Source organism: Onthophagus taurus, chromosome 11 (genome assembly GCF_036711975.1).
Source record: "Onthophagus taurus isolate NC chromosome 11, IU_Otau_3.0, whole genome shotgun sequence".
Classification (NCBI taxonomy): domain Eukaryota; kingdom Metazoa; phylum Arthropoda; class Insecta; order Coleoptera; family Scarabaeidae; genus Onthophagus; species Onthophagus taurus.
In genome coordinates this window covers 9,955,541-9,977,658 of record NC_091976.1, presented here as the reverse complement: position 1 = coordinate 9,977,658, position 22,118 = coordinate 9,955,541, and positions in this window count along the sequence as shown.

The window sequence follows — 22,118 nt, the reverse complement described above, 5'->3', positions numbered from 1 at the left end:
AAGACGAATACACAAATTATCACAATATATATATATATCTGTCTCTGTCGTGCCCCCGTCTACTCAAGAGACATGCGTGAACACGTGGTGAGTACGCTTTTATCTTATTGGACGGTGAATTAAAAATTAATAGCAGCTGATGACCTTGATGTTTATAAATCACCAAATAAATGTTTGACATAAACATAAACTAAAATCTAAATATTTAGTTATGTATATTATAGGTTTCATGTGTATAATAACATAATTATTAACATATTTTAGGACTAAGCAATTTAAAATGTAATTATTATTTGTTAAGAAAGTGAAGAAAATTTGTTAAAAGATATTTTTGGGGCCTAAAAATTGGTTGAGCAGGTAGAAGGAAAGATCTCAGTGTAATAAAAAAAAATTCAAAGCCCTCCTTTTCTTGAAAAATTTTTCTTAAAAATTTAATTAATAATTACATCGATTTGATGAAAATTTTATAATAGAATATTATGTACATTAAATAGTAAGTACCCTAAGTACATATTTTATATCTTTAATTAATGTAACAACTTCATTAAAGGGCGTGAACTCACAAATTATGTTAAAAATTAATAACTATATTTTGGTACATATTTTTAATAATTACTATGTATATATGTATTAATTTAATTTTAAAGAATATAATGTTTAATGAACAACCTACATAAAGTTGATATTTAAAGCAATATTCAACGTCAATTTCACACAAAAGTACATATATTCTAATTTATTTGATGCATCTACGATAATTTATAATTAAAGTAAATTATCTACAATAATTGCATTTCAAAGCTGCATAAAATACGCGCGAAACACTTCAAACTCTTTAAAATTTACGATTCTCGCAAGCGTCTTCGCGACATGGGGGCACGACAAAGACAAAACATATATTATTCCGTCTGCCTTTGATGGAAACGCTCGCCACTCATTGCTTAGATAGGGAGTCAGCGATATAGGAGATAGTATATGGTTAGGAACCACAGAGTAGGGCAGAGAGTTAGCTCACCAGGAAAATGATAGGCCATTCTCTATCTCTTATTATCACATCATAATACCGATATTTTCTCTTTGTCATCTTCATAGAAACCCTTAGTAGATGGCGTACATCTCGTTAGTAATATTACAGAACGCTGTTGACTTAAGATGCTTTTACTTACATTAAAAATCCAAAGAGGGAGGTACTTTTTTGTGTACTGCGTACATTTAGGTAATCCCCCATTTTGTTTAAGCGGTTTTGACATTTTATGTATGTTACATTAGAGTCCTTTTGCGTTTATTGTCTTATTTGTGCTTATTATCAATTTTTGCGTTGTATTTTTTACGAATAATTTTCGAGAATAATTATTGTAAAAATGTTTTGCATTGTGTGTGGATGTAGCGAAGATGAAGTTGGAAAATTATTTTGTTTTCCCAAGAATAAGGACAGGTTAGTATTTTAATTATATTAATTTTTAATTTCAATAGTATTCAAATTTTAATTTAATTTTTATTAGTGGCTATTTACGATTTAATTTACATAAAGAATACTAATTAGCTGATATTTGATAGTGATGACGTCGGAATCGCGTGGCCTAATCACTTGTATTTTGAATTTTATTGTAGAATCTTTCTTTAAAGAGTAGGGTTCAGTACTTACAAAGTACATTAAATGACAAAGTCAAACAACTTAAAGCTGTTCAAAGGAAATGCGTTAAAAGGGGTAGAAGTTTACATGACTTATATAAAGCGCCCATTGAGGTCAGAGCACTTCAAAAGATTATGAAGGACTTCTTGTGGGCCAAATACGTTGTGCTTCTAAAAAACCAAAGGGACGACGATATTCTCTATCTCTGTATAAACGTAGCCCTAAGTGCTATGATTTATTAAGAAGAATGACGGCATTGCCTTCAAAAACTACACTCGTAAAATTATTAAACAGTATTCCTTTTGATGCTGGATTAAATATGTGTTTCCAACACATAAATATGCACATTATTCATCATATTAGCGAATGTGTTAAAAAGATTAAGGAAGGTAATAAATTGTGTATATTGTCATTTGACGAAATGGCAATACGTGAGCATCTCCAATACAATAAAGCCAAAGACGTAATTGAAGGTGTCGAAGATTTTGGAGATGGAAATAGAACACACAATTTGGCACGATCTGCTCTAGTTTTTATGTTGCAAGGTATTACCACTTTCTGGAAGCAACCACTTGCATTCTATTTTTCAAGAAATGGTATGCCTGCTGATAAATTAGAATCCATATTAAGAAATATTATTAGTGTTCTGTTTGAGAACGGTATACCTACCCGTAATTGCCACTGTTTGCGATATGCGTACAGCAAATGTAAAGGCATTACGTAACATGGGTTCCACACAAACGGATCCATTTGTAACAATTGGAACCGAAAAAATTTATACGATGTATGATGTTCCCCACCTTTTAAAAGCCACACGTAATATGTTCCAAAAGCACAATGTTATGTTACCTACAGTCACGCTAGAGAACGCTTTAGGGGGTTCTGGCATTACCATGGAGGCTAGATGGTCCGACATCATAACTGCTTTTGAGGAGGATGAAAATAATTCATATAAGTTTAGGTCCCTAAGAAAAATAAAGAGAAATAATTTAAGGCCCCTGCGACAGACGGCGATGAAAGTTAAAGTTGCTGCACAGACAATGAGCACATCAATGTCTGTTTATATATATAATTTAGAAAGACAAGGTAACAATGTTCATTAAATTTACAGATATTACGTATGTTCGTTTGGTCGTTCAGTATAGAACGGAGCGACAATGAGCACCAAAAAAATGATGGGTTTTTTTTTTTTTAATTTGTTTGTAGATATACTATCGTCAAGAGCCATTGCTACAGCAACATTTGTAGGAGATGTCGATGAGCTCTTTGATAGCCTGAATGGTTCGAGATCAAGAGGTCCAGATGGAAAACCATATAGGTATGATATATAGAAAATGTTTACACAAATTCTATAAAATCTGTTTCGTATGCAAAAAACGAATATCTTTATACACGAAATATGAACCTATACTTAAAAATCAGAAGCTAACCAAATCAATGCCATGTAGATAATCTATATGTTATTCATCTTACAATGTTATTTCATAGCTATATTTCTTACGTTAATTAACTATTTTTAGTCATTTTGTAAAATTTCACGTTGTACAGTAGTATTTTTCCGAGTTTACAACGTATATGATATTGAGTATATTTATAAATTTCAATTAATTACTATAAATGTTACAGGTGTTGTGTTACTAGAAATACAACTCATGATGAATTTTGGAAACAATGTATCAACAAAATTCAGAAATGGCGCTACATACGTAAGCCTAGGAATATTTCTGCTGATGTAGTATCAATGCCTCCATCGCAGAAAGGGTGGATCTTTACATTAAGATCTTTCAGTAAAATTAAATCCTTATTAGTGAAAAAAGGTGTTCCTAGTTTTAAACCAAGAGCGTTTAACCAAGACCCTCTAGAGAATCTTTTTGGTGGTATAAGGGGATCATGCGGGTTTAATGAAAACCCTAATGTTCCACAATTTATCAGTGCTTTAAAAACGCAAATTATAAACGGGTTAGCGAGGAAAACTCTTCCGGGAGGCAACTGTGAAGAGGACGACTATCATTTACTAACCACACTTAGATCGTTTCTAGATGTGCACGAACAACTGGAAGATCAGCAACCACTTGAAGAAATAGCTTCTTCCTCGTTACAATTAACCAGTGATGTGGAGCTTATTGTACAGGAAATAGAGAGTTCAGTATGCAGTGGAAGTTCACACATATTGTCCGTGGCATATGTGTCTGGATACATAGTAAAAAACATTTAAAAAAAATTTAGTTGCCAACAATGCTTTTTAAATTTGTGTGCTGACGCATACCTGCCCTGCAATCAATTTATAATTATGAAAGAGTATGGAAGACGAGGACAGGGGTTTTTAGTGGGTCGGAGATCCAACGATGGGCTCCAACCCCACACTATCCGGCCGCCCAAGGTCCCAGGCTGGATGTCTGTCTTGCAGATTTTCCCCGACCTTGTTAAAAAAAACCTATGCTTAAGTGCAAAATAACAAAAATTGAGATTCATGGAGTAATAATTAGGAGGCTAATTACACGTACGAAAAATTGTGTCTGAACAGAAGATTAATCTGTCTATGACATAACAGGTATGAACATATTTACTTTCCCGCTATATAATATGTACAGGGTGGGCAAATTTGGGTGTTATTATAGGCTATCTCGGAAACTATAAGAGATACAAAAGAAGTAGGTGCCATGCCTGGTCTCCTTTTCTGAGACTAATCCAATCCCGTAAAGACCAAATCTCTATCTTCTTTTGTTTTTAAGTTATATCCAAAAAGTCAAATTTTAGTGATTTCAAAAATGCTCATATTTCGTTTATTTTTGAAATTAGAGAAATGGGGTTAATGCATTCTTAAGACACTTTTTTGAGTAGAATATACTGCCGTTAAAAAATTTTTAACATAGCTGATAATTTTTGAGATATAACATAAAGTTGTATTTTTTTAAATACAAACTATACTTTATTATGATGTTACTGAAAAGAGCATATTTTTAGCTTTCCAATGATATATCGCACGCATGATGTTTCTGCGGAAAATAAGCGTTATTTTTCAATTTTTAAAATATTAAAGATTAAAATTCAAATTTTTAATTATAGTAGGCGAGGAAAACACTAAATACTACTTAGTTACTATAGCAACGTGAGTTTACTTGTCATTTCATTCATGAATTTTGCGAAACGAGTTTCCCGTTTAAGAAGTTCCGCATTATTTTTAAATAAAACGATAAAATTAAATATAGAATATATTGGAGTCCGCTTTGAAGATGATACATAAGTCTTCATATCCCCATTCAAACGGTGTTTCAATGGAAAGTCCGCTCCCAGTTTAGGATTCCTAATTTTCCTCTATCTCACCCAATTTCAAAAGAAAAGATTGCTGATATCAAAACATTTCTACATCTTATGTTTGGGGAAAACTGGGAAAATACTACCGAAGATTTCATTCATTGATACCGAACTGTTCTAATCTTACAACCAGTAAGTTTAGTAGAAGAAGATGACAGTTTATGACTCTTTAGTTCCTGAAGTTGTCCATATTTAATTATTCATTAATTAATACATTTCTTGTATTTTTAATAAACAAACTTTAAATGCTAATCATTTTTTATTGGTGAACAAAGTCAGGGATAAGATGCTGAGAAATTTAAATTAACTATTCAAAGTTTTTATTCGTTGGTACAAAACCAACTTATCCTGAATAATTATTGTACAAAACCAACTTTATTCTGTCATATTCGTGCAAAACCATATATTATAGCCACTAGGTAGTATTTACTGTCCGGACCCGCCTACTATAATCAAAATTTTGAACATTAGCGCTTACTATTTTCGAATTGAAAATTAACGCTTATTTTCCGCAGAAACATCATGCGTGCGATACATCATTGGAAAGCTAAAAATATGTTCTTTTCTTTAACATCATAATCAAGTAGTTTGTATTTAAAAAAACACAACTTTGTGTTATATCTCAAAAATCATCAAGTATATTTAAAACTTTTCAACGGCAGTATATTCCACTTAAAAAAGTGTCTTAAGAATGTATCAACCACATTCCTATAATTTGAAAAATAAACGAAATATAAGCATTTTTTGAAATCACGAAAATTTGACTTTTTGGCTATAACTTAAAAACAAAAGAAGATAGAGGTTTGATGTTTGCGGGATTGAATTAGTCCTCGAAAAAGGAGACCGGGACATGGCACCTACTTTTTTCGTATCTCTTATAGTTTCTGAGATAGCCTATAATAACACCCAAATTTGCCCACCCTGTACATTATTTTGTGTTTTGGTTTTTGTTGTTGTTACAAGTTTGTTTCTTTAAATTATAGGCAAGCAATAATACACCTAGAAAGATGATGCCAGAATTACTTTACTTCATTGATGAACATTACGCATAACGTGTACTCAAAAATAGTATATAAGCATTAACGTTAGAAGAATTAGAAAATGTTTTTCTTTTATTATTCAATATTACAATAATCTTAATTAGTAATTTATTCGTTTATGAATTATATTTTAATTTAAATATAAAATTTTAAATCGCCAATGGATTTCTCTTTATTTTGCATTGACATTATAAAATTATAACTTTTTGATTTGAAGTGCTTTTTATTGGTCTATTAAGCTGTAATTATTTTGGCTTACGCAAGCTAAATATAGCTTAATAAATCCACAAAAAGCACATTAGATCAAAAATATATCTATTCAAATTTTAAATTAAATAAAAGATTTGAATTTGGCGCCAATTGCATTTTTGCTTCTCACTGCCATCTACATAAGTGTTACATGATGAGTGAGAGAGACCGGTATATATTGGATCTCGCTTTCACAATGGAGTTGGCCGTCTGGTAGTAGTCTGTGTTAGGAACGTTAGGAATCGGCCGCCAAGAAGAGAGTACAGTTACGGTTGATAATTGAGATAGTTATTGTTATTTTTCGTTTAATGAAGTCGTTTAATGTGAACAAAGTAGTGTTTGACTGATTACTGAACGCTCGACCATAAGCCTACAGCTATCAGAAGCGAGATTTTACCGAAATAAAGACAGAATTTGAAGAAATAGTTTGGAAAAGACGCTTTCGCTGGACCCAATTGGTTATCGCGTGTTCGTTGAGTGTGCCGGTTGGACGATTGTGTTTTTTTAACAGATTTACGTGGAAAATGACGGAACCGAAAGAGCGATTCAGAAGAAAAATTGAAAAAACGGGGGATAAAACAAATGCTGATGTAGAGGCGAGTGGAAATGTAGAAATGACAAATAATCCGAAGTCAGGGCCGGATCTAGCTGAACTTTCTAGCCAATTAAATTCGATTTTGATGTCCAAGCACTTAAGAAAAGTATGGATGCAAATCTAGTATTCCATTTTCCGAAATTTTGTTACAGATACCGGAATTTTCTGGTGAACAAAATTGTTTAAACATTGAGGAGTGGACTGAGAGGATTGATAACTTGATTCTGATATATGAGATACCTAATCGTGTTGTTAAAATATTAGCTACGAACAAATTGAAAGGAACCGCACGTAAGTTTTATGATTCAAGTGACCTGATTTCTAGTACATGGGACCAAGTGAAAACTGCTTTAGCAGAGATGTTCGAGGTGTACGAGGATGTTGCGTCATTATTATCACGAAAAATGTAAAGTGGCTAAACGTGCTGGTATGTCGGAAACAGAGACAATCAGTCACATTATCAGGGGTATCAATAACTTTTCATTGCGGACTCAGTTGCAAATCTACTAAGATACGTCAATCGAAGAAAGCAGAGAATAGCGGAAGTAACTACTGGAAATAATGGCACGACCAATACTGCAGGAGCAGCACAACGAAATCAAGAAACGTGAGACGGTAAAGACATTATTTGTTTCAATTGTCGCAAACCAGGACACATAGCGCGAAAGTGTAGGGAACGTCGCGTCGAGAATCGCGAAACGGTTCAGGTGATTACTGGTAAACTGATGACAAAGTACCATAAAATAATTTTAGTTGGTGATAAACAATTCGTGGGACTAGTAGACACGGGATCTAACGCAAACTTAATTAAAAATAATTCGGAGAAACGTATTGACAGGACTGGGTGCGGTGCGCGTGGATAGTGAATGGGTAATAAATACCATAGTTAAAATAGACAATTGCGAGTACGAGATCTGTTATATTGTTGTTCCGGACTTCGCCATAGACACTTACGCGATAATCGGGCGCAAATTTCTCGATTCGGTGACGTGGATGGTTACTAGAGACAATGTTGACTTTCGAGCGCCAAAATCTCAGTTAGAGGAGTATAATCAAATACATATTTTTCAGATTGCGCTAGATGATTACCGGATGGAAGAAGAATTATCCATTAATCAACAACTTCCAATGGTAAAGAAGAAAGAAATTGAAGAGATCGTGCGCAAGTCCGACATTTATGATTCCGAAACGAGCTGGGATACGATTACAAAGACAAAGATGAAGATCAAAATGAATACTAATGAACCAATTTCATCAAAACCACGAAGAGTGGGTTTCCATGAAAGCAAAATAGCTAATGAAATAGTCGATAAATGGCTGAGGGATGGTGTGGTGCGTCCAAGCATTTCAGAAGATTCTAGTCGAGTTGTATTGGTTAAAAAGAAGAATGGAGAAAACCGGCTCTGCGTCGATTTTAGAAATATCAACAAGTATACCCTGAAAAGTCACTTTTCTATGCCTGTGATTGAAACTTTAATTAACAATTTAAGCGGATCCAAGTATTTTTCATTACTAGATCTGAAAAATGGTTACCACCATGTAGAGATGGACGACGAATCTGTTAAGTATACATCGTTTGTTACATCTACGGGGCAACACGAATTTGAAGATGCCGTTTGGGTTGTCAGGCGCACCAGCAGTGTTTTCGAAGTTTGTGGCGGAAATCTTTAATGACATCTTAAAGGATGGAGGCATCGACATTAGAGGATCATGTTTTGTTGTTTAAAAGAGTGATTGAAAGGATTAGAAAAACTAAATTGCGACTTCGTTTAGATAAATGTTATTTTGCCACGAAACAGATTCATTTTTTAGGCTACCAAGTAAAAACAGGTGAGATAATGCCTGGAAAAGAAGAAACAAAAGCCATCGACAATTTTCCAACACCCGGAACGTTAAAGGAGAATCAAAGATTTCTTGGATTGACCGGATATTTTCGAAACTTTATACAGGGTTATTCACGAATAGCTAGACCGTTATCAGATTTGTTAAGGGGTGACAAGAAATTTATGATGGGCGAAAATCAAAGAAATACATTTGAGAAATTGAAAACTTGTTTAAGAGATAAACCAATATTAAAGATATTTGACCGATCATTAGATACCGAACTCCATACAGATGCAAGTGTGGCGGGACTTGGTGCATGCTTATTACAGCGTCATAACGAAAAATTGCATCCTGTTTACTTTGCAAGCTGGAAAACATCACCTGCCGAAGAGAAATACCATAGTTTTGAGTTGGAAGCTCTAGCTATTGTCAAATCGTTAGAAAAATTTAGATTTTATTTATTAGGAAAGAAATTTCGTATAATAACTGATTGTAACGCACTGCAGCAAACGTTAAAGAAAAGAGCGGTAAATGGACGAATATTAGGATGGAGTTTAATAATGCAAGAATATGAGTATGAAGTGGAACATCGAAATGCTGATAGAATGAAACGTGTTGATTGCTTAAGTAGAGTATCTAAGACTAATGTAATAAACGTTACAGAAGAAGTGATAGCAAATATAAGATACCAGGGTATTAAAACGAAAAATTCTAGATGAAGAAGAACTCATTATGGAGCAAGGGTATTCTATTTTAAATAATAAAGTAGTGAGAAAAATTGATGATAGAGTGGTATATGTTGTACCTAGAGCAATGAGAAAATCATTGGTAATGGAGACTCATGGACAACTTGCACACATGGGATTAGGTAAAACATATTAAGAATTAAGACAAAATTACTATTTTAAAAATATGAAGGAATACATTAAGAAAGCTTTGCAAAATTGTATTAGTTGCATTGAGTACAATCAAAAGCAAAATGTGAAGGAGGGTTATTTTAACAATATTAATAAAGGAGAAATTCCTTGGCTGACTTTAGACCATCTGGGACCTCTTCAAAAAAACTACTGCAGGAAACCAACATATTTTGGCAATGATTGATTTATTCACAAAATTTATATTTTTGGAAGAAGCATTAAAAATATTGCAAAGATTATTCAAAATTTTTGGATATCCTAAGCGAATAATTACAAATAGAGGAACATATTTTACGAGCGATAATTTTAGACAATTTTGTGATAAATATGATATAAAATTAGTACAAGCTGCAGTAAGAGCACCGAGGTAAAATGGGTAGATTGAGAGATATAACAGAACATTTTTACCATCATTATTAAAATTAATAGAAGATAAACCTGAAACATGGGACAAGCAAGCATTAACAGATGTACAAATAGCTATTAACTCGACTTGGCAGAAAAGTACCGGTAAGATACCATCGGAAATCATGATGGGGTATAAGTTCAGAACAAGAGAATCGTCTACTATACCAGAACAAATAAAAGAAGAAAATATCAAAAAAGATTATATCCAGGTAAGAGAAAAGGTACGCGAAGAGACAGCAACGAAATTACGACAAAATCAAGAAAAATCGAAACAATATTATGATTCCCGACGACAACCGCATATGAAATATAAAGAAGGAGATTTGGTTATGATCGAAAGGGTTGCGCCACCTACTGACCGAATGGCTAAGATGGGAAGTAAATTTATTGGGCCATATCGAATTAATAAAGTATTGGACAAAGACCGATACATTGTGAAAAGTATTCCTGGGTGTGAAGTAACTCAAAAACCTTATGAAGGCGTTATTCCACGGGAACGACTAAAACTGTGGATTAGACATGAGGACAGCGAGAGTGAAGATGAAGAGGAAGGCGAGGATGAAGAGGTTGAAGACGGAGAGGAAGAAAATGTTGAAGACGGAGAAAAAGATGTGGACAAGGACGTCACAGGATCAGGAGAGGCCGAGCTGTTAGCTTCCTGGCATCCGATGAAGTCGATGAGGAGCGTCGATAACGAAATCCAAGGATAGAGAGAGACGGTAGAGAATAGAATTAGTTAGGAATCGGCCGCCAAGAAGAGAGTAGAGTTGTGGTTCGAGATAATTGAGATAGTTTCGTTTAATGTGAACAAAGTTGTGTTTGACTGATTACTGAACGCTCGGCCATAAGGCTACAAGAGTAATAACGAATTGTTGGAGTCTGTTCGCCGGTATGTACCGATTTGTAGGCGCCCATTTTTTTTACGTAGGTATACAGAGAGGTTTATGAGAAGAAATTACTGGAGTTAATCTTTATATTCGTGAAGTATACGAATTCGATAAGGAGACGCATATAATGCCAAACACATTCCAGAAAATGAATGTTAAATTGGCTGTCCAAGTTTTAATCCATAGTCTCACACCATGGCATATAAGCAGTAATACTTACTGCCACTGAAACCGATGAATTAAAGTCTGAAAGCGCAAGACACATCGCGGACTTTTTAAACTACATCAATAATATGTTTGATGCTTTAAATAGCAAAAAATTAGACGTAAGAAGATAACTTGTGCTGCTCTGTTAGAGCAGAATTTATTCTGATTTGATGAAGTAAGAAGAGCGACTGAAGTGATGGAAAACATTAAAAAAGTCTCAAAGAGGGGCACCTTTAAGACACCACTATGTTTTGATGGCATACTACTCACCATCAATTCTCTGATAGGTTTGTATCAAAAACAAAAAGAAAAAGGCTATCATTATCTCTTGACTTCAATATTAAATCAGGATATTCTTGAAAACTAATTCTCTATACAGGTGGCTCATTGAAAACGAGCTGAATGGCATAACTGTCAGGGAAACATTTTATCGAACTTTTGATGCAAAAATTATACCTCTTTGAACCTCTACGAACTTTGCCCTCTTAATCGAGGGTGTCATCCCCCAATTTTTTCAAATGGGAAGGGTGGTCAAGCGATACATCATTTTATAGGTCTTGTTACCAGTTATTGAATTATTAAAATGAAAATTGTAATCTGTACTTTTACTGATTTTTTTTATTTAAAAATCTTTGTCTGACATGTCAATAAATACTACAAGTACTACAAAAAATAATGCGTCAATAATAAGTGAGAATTAACATTCAAATTACAATGAAATTAACGATAAACTTATCATTTTATTATTCGGAAACCGTCTATTTCTGAGACGATTTATACAACTCTTGTGAAGAGAGTTACATAGACTCGAATGGCGTTATAATGGACATGCTCAGTGATATAAAAAAAAACATGATCCAATATCAGATGCTACGGTGTCTACTGCTATCGTCGCGTCGCGTTGAAAACAGCTTCCGCGAATTCGTTTACTTACGTTTAGCAGGCGGTACGCGGATTGGACACAATTTCGCGATCTGTTTGTAATAATGATCAAGAACGTTGTCTTTTTAACAAAAGTAGAAACATTTCAATACCTTAAAATGAGTTAAAAAAAAACCCTAAACTGGTTAAAAATCTGCTTATTACTAACGATAATTTCGACATCGCTTGGGCACTCTAGGCAGAACGATATGAAAATTGAAGAATTTTAATTGCTAATCAATTTACCCTTCGTAAGCCCGTCAAAACTCTTAAAACCGACTCCTCTGTTGAGTTAAATATCTTAATCGCAGAGGTAAAAGAGCCTCTTGGAGCTGTGAAGTTTTTGGGACGTCCAGTTGATTATTGGGACCACTTATTGATTCATATCCTCGTGAGAAAGCTCGACTGTGAATCGATTAAAGAATGGGAAAAATGAATAAGTTATCGTAGGGTTCCGTCAAAATTTTTAAAATTTACTCAATTTCTTACCAGGCGCGTTTTAACCCTCGAAGCTATTAAAAAGCTATCCGATAATAGCAAAAGTTCCAGCTTTTCTTTAGGATCAGGCATCAAATCGGAACCTATAAAATCACATACTGCATCTACTAAAAATTGAACATGCGTTTTATGCGGAGACAAACATTATTTATCTCGAAAACCTTTCTTGCGAAATCACCAAAACAACGTTCCGAATTCGTCGCCGATCATAAGCGTTGTTATAATTGTCTTGGTCGTTACCTCCTCGACAGATGTCTTGTTACATCACGATGTCGTACGTGCCCGAAACGACATTATTCGCTATTACACGAGTTTCCCCCTGAAAAACTAAACAAAGTTATTTCAAATGAATACAATAATAATAATTTGAATTTTCCTGAACCTTCAACAAGTCATCGTGTTTATTTATTCCACATGCATTCTTTCGTACTGTTAGCAATAGCTTTGATTAAAGTTACATCGGTACGAACAGCGCTCAAAAATCTCCTTCGTAAGTAAATCGTTAGTGCATCGTTTATCTCTCCCTCGTAGTAGTGCCGGCCAAAGTATCGATACTTATCTATGGTACCTCGGCGAGCAACTGTAACTACGGAAGAAAAGGAAATTGCGGTATTAGCTAGCGTTGAGGTAAATCCTCAAGTTAGCACTCGCGGACCAATATCGAAGACCAGCATTTTAAGAATATTAAAGCATAACCAGTATCACCCATACCACATTTTATTGCATCAACAGCTTTATGGAGGTGATTTTGAAAATCGATTAATATTTTATCAATGGACACAAGAACGAATGCGGTTGGACGTCAATTTCTTTGGTAACATGCTATTCTCGGATGAGTCTACTTTTGCAAACAAAGGACAAGTCAATAGACATAACATGCACTATTGGACCATTGAAAATCCGAGATGGCTGCGTGAAGTAGAACATCAACGACCTTGGTCGGTTAATGTTTGGTGTGGCATACTTGGTGATAAATTGATCAGTCCATACTTTATTGATGGTATGGCTGAATGGGGAGAAGTACCGACATTTTTTAGATGACGTCTTACCAACGTTACTTGTAGATTTGAGCAGGGAAGAAAGACAAAATATGTGGCTGCAAAATGATGGGTGTCCAGTACATTTTTCACATATTGCACGTGAAGCTTTAGATCGGGATTATGCTGGGCGATGGCTTGGAAGAGGAGGTCCAATTTCCTGGCCTGCCAAATCACCTGATTTAACACCTCTTGATTTTTTTTTGTGGGGCCTCCTTAGGGATAATGTTTATAGCGAAGTACCGACTACGCCAGAAAACATGAAAGAGCGGATAAGAACTGCATGCAGAAATAGTAACCAAGAAAACCTTTTAAGATGTAAAGAAACTTTTAGTAGAAGGGTTAATAAATGTATTGAAGTGGGTGGGGAAATATTTGAACATTTGTTATAAATTTTATACTTGTTGATTAATGGTATAATTTAATCATTTTCTTTTTTTAAATAAACAAGATTTAAAACTATTTGAATAAAAAAATAATTTAGAGTTTTTCTACAAAAGATGTTTCGCCGTCGTACTGGCAAAACCACACGGTAATTTTTTAAAAATTATTTTACTTTTATCCATAGATTCAGATTTTGTAATCAAAAACATAGGGTGTCATTTAAAAAATTGGCCGTGACCTTCATATGACCTTGAAAATAAGGTCAAGGTCAAAAAATGTTATTGTCATATGGTTTTCCCGTTCGCACAGAACAACATTCATTTTCTAGATAATCGCTTGTCTCACGTTAAATGGACCTCTCTGTATATGGTCGTCGTTTATAATTTAAGAGTTGGACAATATCCTCATCTTCATCGCTGTCTGATAAATATTAATGTAAGAATTCCATAATAAAAGAGGTTTTCGAAAACAATGTACAATACCGAAAGCACACGGGAATGATAACCTCCAAAATACGATCAGCTGTTTACATCAACTTCACAAAGTAATGTCAATTATTCAAATTTGGCCAATCACGTTTTATTAAATGTACAAAATCAACATTAACCCATTAGCACTCAATGGGTAGTTAATGACTAGTGATGGGAATATCGCTCATAACCGTGTCGGGCTCCAGGAACGGTCGCTACACAAAAATACCGTTTCAAAATACCACTCCAAAATACCGTGACCTTGTGTAAGTTGTAACAGTTCCAATGCAAGATGCTTGTATAAATAGAAAGGAACGGTTCATCGGAAATTGTCGCGTAAGATACCGTACAATAAATCGCCTAATAAATCAATAGATACGCCGCGCCGTCAGTTTTTATATTAACTTTTTGAGGTATATTTATGAGAAAAATAAAAAGACTTATTCCGAAAAATTTAAATTAAAAAGTAAGCTATACGATATAATAATATTAATAAATGTAAATGATCATTCCAATTTAGTGCAGAGTACAGGTATTTATTACTTATTCACTGTATTTCCGGCAACCAAATCTTCCAATAGCTCATTTCTCACGGTTTACTGTTTATAGTTTAGCTTTTATTTGAAAAGGTTAATAAAACGAATATCGGTTCATAGTGCATCTTGTCCGTTGCGCCACTGTTATGTTTAGTTTAGTTTTTTATTTATTTTGAAACCCTTCATAAAGATATAAAATCCATTTAGTTTATTCGGGCAAACAGTCCAGTACATCTTGCCCGTCCCGCACGTCGTCGGTGTTACAAGTAGAATAAAAGTGAATTAGTGTATTATTGGTTAAAATTGTATTTTACCTCAACAAATTGCTGTTGTTGTTTGTTGTTTATTACCAACTTAATATTTATTTCTTGGGTGTAAGTAACCTAACTTCATGTTGTAATAATGCCACATTATTATTATTATTATATAAGTATACAGGGTGTGCATACAGGGTGTGCATACTGCAACAAACTTCAAGGGGTGATTCTTTAGTGAATTTTAAGGCTACTTTGATATATGAACCATGGGCGACTTCGGCTCCCCTAAGGAGCTACACCCCTTCAAAAATGGCGGAAAATTTTGGTTTAATTTTTTTTTCTCAAAAACCATAAACGCTAGGAAAATGAAATTTGGGGAATATGTTTAACTCATAATAAGGCACGTTTTTACCCTATTTGTACTTTCAACCTACCCTTCTAACCCTTCGTTCGTCATTACCACTATCAAATCGTACTTTGTATTTCTAGATTAACTTATACCATTTATAAACCCATAATTTCACTCTTATACCAGTTCCTAAATATCCGACAAAAAAGCAACAACGTTATCACTCAACAGTATTTCGCTATAATAACGATTAGTGCACCGACAGGAAGTTATTTTCAACAAATAAAATAATTTAATAACGACCAACGTTCGTTTATCTGGATCCCAAAAAACCTTATAAACCTCCTTTGGCACATTACAACCTGGTGTCAGAAGTGGGATTGGTATATGGTCTAGTCAACAAACCTCTAATCAGAGGGACCACCATCAAGGACCATCTGGAAACTGTGCTAAGGAAAACATAGAGGTGGATCTTACCTCCAGGAAATTCAGTAACGTCGCTACACAAGTAAGCCGAAATCTACGAATCAAGAAGCGGAAGTGCTGTTCAACTTCACCAAACAACTGATTGGGAACATCCGAGAGTAATGTCAGAAAATCTCTAATCGCATCCCTACGGACCACTACATCAAGGGCTACTGCAAAATCCACTCAACAATTCCACCAGACGACGCCATGAACACATCGCTGCTACTGTAAGTCAACAACGATCAATATCTTTGTTTAAAATTTATCAATATATATATTCGCTCATTAAGTTCTACAAGTAAGGTTAGGTCATTATTATTGTTATTCTTTTTCCCACAATCGCTCTAACTTAATAATATCGTTTATGGTTATTTCCTTACTTTTCATAAAAATTGTAAAGGGCAAAAAGATCTCATAATGACACAAGAGCAAGGTTCCGTAGCTAGTTCCTCTAATTGTCATATCTCTCTAGAAATAGCAGAAAAAATGCTTTTCAGATTTAACGGGAATAAATCAAAATTATTCGAATTTCTAGACAACTGTTCCAAAGCCATCATGTCAGATCAAGCCAGAACTTCAAAAGGTACTTCTTTGCATAATAGAAACCAAACTCACAGACAATGTTAGGGTTTTAATAAGAAATCGAACCTTTGAAAGCTGGTCCACACTAAAAAATCATTTATTAGAGATATTTAGCGTATTCAGAACGCAGAACAATCGGACAATGGCCAGTTAGAACTTAATTCATTAAAACAGAGTCATTCTGAAGGTGTTATTTCATTTGCTAACAAAATCGAAAATTGCTATGTCAAACTACTTAACGCTTTAGATGACGAACTCTCTAAGGAAGCAAAAGACGCGTGTATCTCATTGCTCAAAAACGAGGCACTTAGCGTTTTTCTCACCGGGTTAAACAATGAATTGGTAATACTTGTGAAATCCCAAAATCCTAAAACTCTAGAAGATGCAATTTCTATTGCGCTTAACGAAGAACAACAATTGAAGGCGCGATCTGAAATTCAAAAGTATCAAAATGTAAATGCGCATCACGCACGAATTTGCAACTTCTGTAATAAACCTGGTCACTCATCTTTTAATAGTCGTAATAAACAAAGTAATGTACATCATTTTAAAGATTCTTCTAATGTGTCCCAAACCTCCCGAAACGCATCCACTCGTTCTGAGAACCAAAAATCTACTAATAATCACAATCCCAATTTCAGCAACTATAATTCCAAAACATGTAACTATTGTAAAAAAAGGGTCATCTAATTAGTGAATACCGCAAGCGGGAATATAACAACAACAAAAGAAATAATTTAAACTTCAAAAATCCTTCGCAACCGGCCATGCAGAGGGAAGCTCATTCAGTCCAGGCCGAATTATCCTCTTAAACACTCAAGCAATCACCTCTTTTATAAATTTGTACAATGTTAAACAATTAGGCGCTCATAAATCGAACTTTCTCTTAGATACAGGTGCTAACATCTGTCTAATAAAACTTAAATCCCTATATCCTAACACCATTATCTACCAGGATCAAACTATCACATTAAAAGGGATTGATAATACAAACTTCAATTCTCCAAAAACTTTGGACTATTGTTATCTTAACGTTCTCGAGTCAAACTCAAATCCTATAACTCATATCTTCCATATTGTTAAAAATGATTTTCCGATAGATTTTGATGGTATCATAGGCAATGACATACTCAAGAAATTCAAGTCAACTATCGATTACGAATCATGTAAATTAACCTTAGGAAGTAGTCAATTCCCGATTCATCTCATTTCAAGCACTAATTCACCTGTTCTAAACGACCTTCAATCTCCCGTTCAACTATTAAAAGCTAGATCCGAAGTCATAGTTGAAATCACCGTCACGAATGTCAACGACTTGTCAACATTCGCGATCATTCCCAAAAATGAAATCACTCAGGGCGTTTATCTCTGCGGAAGCATCATAAAAATCAACCCTCATGGTAAAGCTTTAACAACTATACTAAATACAACAGAAAAAGAAATCAAATTGAAAAAACTAAATGTTAGGGCAGAACCATTCAACTTTCAAGAATCACAAGGTACCTCAATCGGTAAGGTAACTCAAACAGAACATCATCCAAATTCCTCATCAGATAGGTTAAAGATACTTGAAACAAACAACCTTACGTCTAAATCACTTGAACGACGAGGAGAAACGATCTATCGTCGAAATCTGCCGCGAACATAACGATTTGTTTTACGTAGAAGGTGATATACTTTCATACACGAACGCCGCAATGCATAAAATCCCTGTAACTTCTAATATACCCATTCACACAAGGACATATAGGTATCCAGAAGTACACAAGGAAGAAGTCAAAAGGCCTCCAATTTGGATTGTCCCTAAGAAGGCTGATGCATCTGGCTCCAAGAAATGGAGAATAGTCATCGATTACAGGAAACTAAATAACGTGAGCATCGGCGATTCATTCCCATTGCCAAATATCGTAGAAATCCTTGATCAATTAGGTCACTCCAGGTACTTCTCTACAATAGATTTAACTTCAGGGTTCCATCAGATCAAAATGGACCCAGTAGATGCTGAGAAAACCGCTTTTTCAACCAACACAGGTCACTATCAGTTCACTAGAATGCCGTTTGGTCTTAAGAACGCACCAGCGACATTCCAAAGACTCATGAATACCGTATTAGCCGGAATCTAAAATCACAGGTGTTCGTCTACCTGAATGATATTGTCATACACGGTGGCGATTTAAAAACTCATAATCAACGTTTAGTAGAAGTGTTTAATCGTTTAAAACAATTCAACTTAAAGGTACAACCGGACAAATGCGAGTTTCTCAAACGTGAAGTCATGTACCTTGGACATCTCATCACCGAACAGGGTGTTAAACCAGATCCTCAAAAGGTTATAGCAATTTCCAACTACCCACCACCAAAATCGGTCAACGAGATACGTTCATTTTTAGGCCTTGCCGGATATTACCGTAGATTCATACCGCCATTGGCAAAGGTATCGTTACCATTAACAAAATTGTTAAAAACAGGTACAGCATTTAACTGGACTAGTACGCAACAAGCAGCTTTTGAAGAAATAAAGGAAATGTTGGTAACCAAACCTCTCTTAAGATACCCAAATTTCAAGGAAACCTTCTATCTATCAACAGATGCCAGCAATTACGCTATAGGAGTGGTTTTATCTCAGGGTGATATAGGTGAAGATCAACCAATAGCGTACGCAAGTAGAGTCCTCAATAAAAGCGAAAGCAATTACAGCACAATCGAACGAGAATTGCTAGCTATCGTATGGGCGGTGAAACATTTCCGACCATACTTATACGGAAGGGAATTTATAGTCTTATCCGACCATAGACCCCTTAAATGGCTTGAAAATATCAGCGATCCTAGCTCTAGACTGCTTAGATGGAGACTCACCTTAGAAGAATATCAGTATAAAATCGAATATCGTCCCGGAAAACGTAACCAAAATGCTGACGCATTAAGTAGGATTAAGCCACAGGAACCAATATGTCATATAAACTATAAGGCGAAGAGCCAAGAAACTTACGAGTCTTTCCTCAAAATCGTCAAGGAAAAGGTGATACTCAACAACCTCATTAATGACCACGACCAAAATATCACAGAAGCAAAAGATAGTATTGTGATATATCTTAGTGAAGACTTGAATCTCTCCGCGGAATTCCAACAATTAACAATAGCAAAATTCAATCACGAACAGAAATTGAAGGCATTTCAACCCAAAGTAGGTACAACTGTGGGCATCGAAGGCGGAACTACCGTAACATTTTATATGATTCACAAAATAAATAGTTGGGATTCAGGTGCCTATAAAACCATATTTAATATCCTGTTACAGCTAAGGGAACAACTAACCATAAGAAACCTAAAATCAATTAGCATACCAAGATTCTGTATCGGCGATCGATTAAAATGGAATCAAATTAGAACCATGATCCGGTACATATTTCAAGCCTCTGATATCACGGTCAATATATATCATGACATTCTGACCAAACCATCTAAGGACGAAATTCCACTCATCATGAAAAAATATCACTCCAACCCAGCAGGCGGACAACACTCAGGATTCCACAAAACCTACAAAAGAATTAAAGGCTCATTTAAATGGGACAACATGAAGAAGGACGTACAGACCTTCGTAAAACATTGCGATAGTTGCCAAAGAAATAAATTGACAAGAAAAAAGGGAAAAGAACCAATGGAAATAACCACTACTTCGCATAAACCATTTGAAAGGATTTCACTAGATATAGTGGGACCATTGACCCTGACAGTGTCAGGAAACAAATATATCCTCACCTTACAAGACGACTTAACAAACCCAGGCTTACGCAATACCACAACACGATGCAGCTACGATAGCTAAACTGTTTGTCCAACGGTTCATCTGTAACTTCGGTATTCCAACATCACTTCTAACAGATCAAGGTAAAGAATTTACCTAAACGTTATTTTCTGAATTTGCATGGATGTTTAAAATTAAAAAACTTCATACAACTGCCTATCATCCGCAGACGAACGGCAGCTTAGAAAGATCTCATCATACCATCGCCGAGTATCTAAAACATTTCATAAAAATTAATCAAACGGACTGGGACGAATGGATAGACTTTGCGATATAGTCATTCAATACCAGAGTTCACACGTCTACTCAATTCTCACCTTACGAACTCATTTTCGGTTACAAGGCAACTATTCCAAGCTCTATCTTGAGTAAACCTACGTTCAAATACACCTATGACGATTATCTTGATGAACTACAAATGCGTTTCCAAAAATCGCATCAAATCGCCAGGGAAAATCTAATCTCATCAAAAGTCTCGAATAAGAGTATATACGACAAGAAATCCCAAAGAACACAATTTAAAATCAACGATCTAGTCTATCTTCTTGATTCGCAATCTAAACAACATCTCTCCGAGAAACTATGTCCATCATACTCAGGCCCATACAAAATAATAGAAATAAACTCCAATGTAAATTCGACCATACTAATCAAGCGGAAACATGTAAAAGTCCACAATAACCGATTGAAACATGCTTTTGTTTCAGTTACCTCCCGTTAATAATCGCCCATGTCACCATGGCAACAGACATCTCCATACAGATGATCAACAATTCTTCTGGTTCACAAGTTTCACTCAATAGTCTGTTAGAAAACCCCAGGAGCAAGAGAGGCCTTCTGGACGGAATTGGCATAATATTCAAGGAACTATTTGGCACGCTAGATGAAGAGGACGCTGAATATTACGGGAAAAGCATCAATAAACTAAACGACGTTGAAAAATATTTCGCCGAACTTCTTAAAGAACAAATTCATATCGTAGATAGTACCATTCAAAATTTTAATTCTTCCTTAACCAACGTCAACAAAAATAATAGATTGTTCATCGAAAATTTTTACAAGTTTCTACAAAGCCTTTCCGATTTAGATAAAAATTATTTCAATTAAAAATTAAAACAACAGTTAGATGAACATTTGTCGAAACTCTCAATAATAACGTCCGAATTGAACGACGAATATTCAACGCCAGTTGACGCCTTTCTATTTTCTAAATCAAATCTTATTCATCCAGCGGTCATTTCTTCGAAACAATTCATTGAGGAACTATCAAAAGCTGTAGTTCATCTCCCACCGTCTACATATTTCGCTAAACGCATTAATTTAAACAATGCCAAGGCATTAATGTCAGTAGCATCAATAAGCAGCCATACTGCAGGCAACTTATTGATATTCAAAATATCAAACCCTTTAGTCATCCAAGACTCTTATGATCTATATAAAATGATACCATTACCCATTAGTAATCCCCGTGGCGAATTTATATTTCTTTTACCACAATTTACCTACATGTTCATCACCACCTCCAAGGCAACCTATGTAACCTCGAAAGATCTGAATAATTGCAAAACTATATCGCAATCAAACTATGTATGCTTTGCCACTTCACCTATAAAATTTACTAGAATGACCACCTTGTGCGAAATATTACTCTTGTTTAGACCAAATTCATGTGATGTAAGGAAAACTAACTTCCAAAACGAAATTTTCCACCCACTAGTTCACGCTAACACCTG